The sequence below is a fragment of the Arachis duranensis genome, chromosome 10 (assembly GCF_000817695.3).
Source record: "Arachis duranensis cultivar V14167 chromosome 10, aradu.V14167.gnm2.J7QH, whole genome shotgun sequence".
NCBI lineage: Eukaryota > Viridiplantae > Streptophyta > Magnoliopsida > Fabales > Fabaceae > Arachis > Arachis duranensis.
In genome coordinates, this window is record NC_029781.3 from 42,259,044 (window position 1) to 42,262,909 (window position 3,866).

Consider the following 3,866-nt stretch of genomic DNA (forward strand, 5'->3'; position numbering starts at 1 on the left):
GGAAGTGGATTTTTATGTCATTTACTCATCTCTGTAAACCCTAGGCTACTAGTTTTCTATATATAGGACCTTTTACTATTGCATTTTCATCTTCTGATCTTTGGAATCTTTTGATCTTTAGATCTTTTGATCATTGGGAGGCTGGCCATTCGGCCATGCCTAGACCTTGTTCTTATGTATTTTCAACGGTGGAGTTTCTACACACCATAGATTAAGGTGTGATCTGGAAGGTCTAAACCTTGTCTGTGGTATTCTGAGTAGGATTCAATGATTGAATGACTGTGACGAGCTTCAAACTCCTGAAGGCTGGGCGTTAGTGATAGATGCAAAAGAATCACTGGATTCTATTCCAACCTGATTGAGAACCGACAGATGATTAGTCGTGCCGTGACAGGGTGCGTTGAACATTTCCACTGAGAGGATGGGAGGTAGCCACTGACAACGGTGAAACCCTTGCATACAGCTTGCCATGGAAAGGAGTAAGAAGGATTGGATGAAGACAGTAGGAAAGCAGAGAGACGGAAGGGACCAAGCATCTTCATACGCTTATCTGAAATTCCCACCAATGAATTACATAAGTATCTCTATCTTTATCTTTATGTTTTATTCATCATTCATAACCATTTGAGTTTGCCTGACTAAGATTTACAAGGTGACCATAGCTTGCTTCATACCAACAATCTCTGTGGGATCGACCCTTACTCGCGTAAGGTTTATTACTTGGACGACCCAGTACACTTGCTGGTTAGTTGTGCGAAGTTATGTTTATGCCATGGTATTGAACACCAAGTTTTTGGGTTCATCACCGGGGATTAATTGAGTTGTGAAAAGTATTGATCACAATTTCGTGCACCAGGATGTAGCCATCGACAAGGGTGATGCCTCCAGACGATTAGCCATGCAGTGACAGCGCATAGGACCATTTTCCCGAGAGGATGAAAAGTAGCCATTGACGACGGTGATGCCCTACATACAGGTTGCCATGGAAAGGAGTAAGAAGGATTGGATGAATGTAAAAGAATGTAGAGATACAAGAGGAGCACAGCATCTCCATACGCCTATCTGAAATTCCCACTATTGATTTACATAAGTATTTCTATCCTATTTTATTTTATGTTTATTAACTATTTTCGAAATCTATAACCATTTAATCTGCCTAACTGATATTTACAAGGTGACCATAGCTTGCTTCATACCAACAATCTCTGTGGGATCGACCCTTACTCACGTAAGGTTTATTACTTGGACGACCCAGTGCACTTGCTGGTTAGTTGAACGGGGTTGTGATCACACGTGCCATTACCCGGGATTATTCAGATCCCAATTCATCATACCATGATCTCTTTGGTGTATTTTTGATAGAGCCAATATTTAAATTTCATACAAGTACAAAGAGACCAACTTTAAGAGGATCACAATTTCGTCCACCAAGTTTTTGGCGCCGTTGCCGGGGATTGTTCGAGTCTGGACAACTGAAGGTTAATCTTGTTGCTCGGATTAGGTAATTTTCTTTTCAAAAAAGTTTTCAAAAATCTTTCAAAAATATTTTTTTATTATTTTCATTTTTCTAAAGAACATTTTCAAAAAAAAAGTAAAAGAAAATACAAAAAAATCATAAAATCATAAAAAGACCAAAAATATTTTGAGTTTCTTGTTTGAGTCTTTAGTCAATTTTTAAGTTTGGTGTCAATTGCATGCTTTGAAAAAATTTTCTTGCAATATTTTCGAAAATTCCATGCATTCATAGTGTTCTTCATGATCTTCAAGTTGTTCTTGACAAGTCTTCTTGTTTTTCATATGCATTTTTCGTTTGTTAGAGTCCATGCATTAAAGATTTCTAAGTTTGGTGTCTTGCATGTTTTCTTTGCATTAAAAAATTTTCAAAAATATGTTCTTGATGTTCATCATGATCTTCAAAGTGTTCTTGGTGTTCATCTTGACATTCATAGTGTTCTTGCATGCATAATGTGTTTTGATCCAAAATTTTCATGTTTTGGATCATTTTTATGTTTTTCTCTCTCATCATCATAAATTCAAAAATAAAAAAATATCTTTTCCTTTTTTCTCTCCAAATTTTCGAAATTTTGGGTTGACTTGGTCAAAAATTTTTAAAATTAGTTATTTCTTACAAGTCAAGTCAAAATTTCAGTTTTAAAAATCTTATCTTTTTAAAATCTTTTTCAAAAATCATATCTTTTTCATTTTTATTATTTTCAAAAAATTCCAAAAATCTTTTTCAAAATATTTTCAAAATCTTTTTCTTATCTTTACATCATATTTTCGAAAATTAGCTAACAAGTAATGTGATTGATTCAAAAAAATTTGAAGTTTGTTACTTTCTTGTTAAGAAAGGTTCAATCTTTAAAATCTAGAATCCTATCTTTTTAAGTTTCTTGTTAGTTAAGTAATTAATTTTAATTTTAAAATTAAAATATTTTTCAACCATATCTTTTTATCTTATCTATTTATCTTATCTTTTTTTCAAAATCTTATCTTTTTCAAAAGTTGATTTCAAAATATCTTATCTAACTTCTTATATTCTTATCTTTTCAAATTTGATTTTAATATCTTTTTCAATTAACTAATTAACTTTTTGTTTGTTTCTTATCTTTTTCAAAACCACTTAACTACTCTTTCCTCTCTAATTTTCGAAAATATCTCACCCCTTTTTCAAAAATTCTTTTTAATTAACTAATTGTTTCATGTTTTAATTTTAATTCTATCATATCTTATATTTTCGAAAACTACTAACCCCTTTTTAAAAATTATTTTCGAATTCTCTTCCTCTTCTCTTCTTCTGTTTAATTAATTATTTACTAACACTCCTCTTCACCTCTCTCCATCTAAATATCCGAACCCACTCTTCTTCATTCTTCTTCCCTTTCTTCTTCTACTAACATAAAGGAATCTCTATACTGTGACATAGAGGATTCCTCTTTCTTTTCTTGTTTTCTTCTCTTTTATATGAGCAGGAACAAGGAAAAAGACACTCTTGTTGAAGCTGATCCAGAACCTGAAAGGACTCTGAAGAGGAAACTAAGAGAAGCTAAATTACAACAATCCAGAAGCAACCTTTCAGAAATTTTCGAACAAGAGAAGGAGATGGCAGCCGAACCCAATAATAATAATGCAAGGAGGATGCTTGGTGATTTTACTAAGTCCACATCCAAATTTGATGGAAGAAGCATCTCCATTCCTGCCATAGGAACAAACAACTTTGAGCTGAAACCTTAGCTAGTTGCTTTAATGCAACAGAACTGCAAGTTTTATGGACTTCCATCTGAAGATCCTTACTAGTTTTTAACTGAGTTCTTGCAGATTTGTGAGACTGTTAAGATGAATGGAGTAGATCCTGAAGTCTACAGGCTCATGCTTTTTCCTTTTGCTGTAAGAGACAGAGCTAGAATATGGTTGGATTCACAACCTAAGGATAGCCTGGACTCCTGGGATAAACTGGTCACGGCTTTCTTGGATAAATTCTTTCCTCCTCAAAAGTTGAGCAAGCTCAGAGTGGATGTTCAAACCTTCAAACAAAAAGATGGTGAATCCCTCTATGAAGCTTGGGAAAGAAACAAGCAGCTGACCAAAAGGTGTCCATCTGACATGTTTTCAGAATGGACCATATTATATATATTCTATTATGGTCTATCTGAATTTTCGAAAATGTCATTGGACCATTTTGCAGGTGGATCCATTCACCTAAAGAAAACACCTGCAGAAGCTCAAGAGCTTATTGACATGGTTGCAAATAACCAATTCATGTACACTTCTGAGAGGAATTCCATTAATAATGGGACGCCTCAAAGGAAGAGAGTTCTTGAAATTGATGCTCTGAATGCCATATTGGCTCAGAACAAAGTGTTGAC

General features: G+C 34.2%; 1 non-coding gene across 1 annotated transcript; it reads right to left on the reverse strand.

The window, feature by feature from the left end:
* Positions 1–3,501: 3,501 nt before the first annotated feature.
* LOC127743628 (small nucleolar RNA R71) lies at positions 3,502–3,605 on the reverse strand. Its single transcript, XR_008005012.1, has one exon. It is a non-coding gene; the product is annotated as a small nucleolar RNA R71 (small nucleolar RNA).
* Positions 3,606–3,866: the final 261 nt, after the last annotated feature.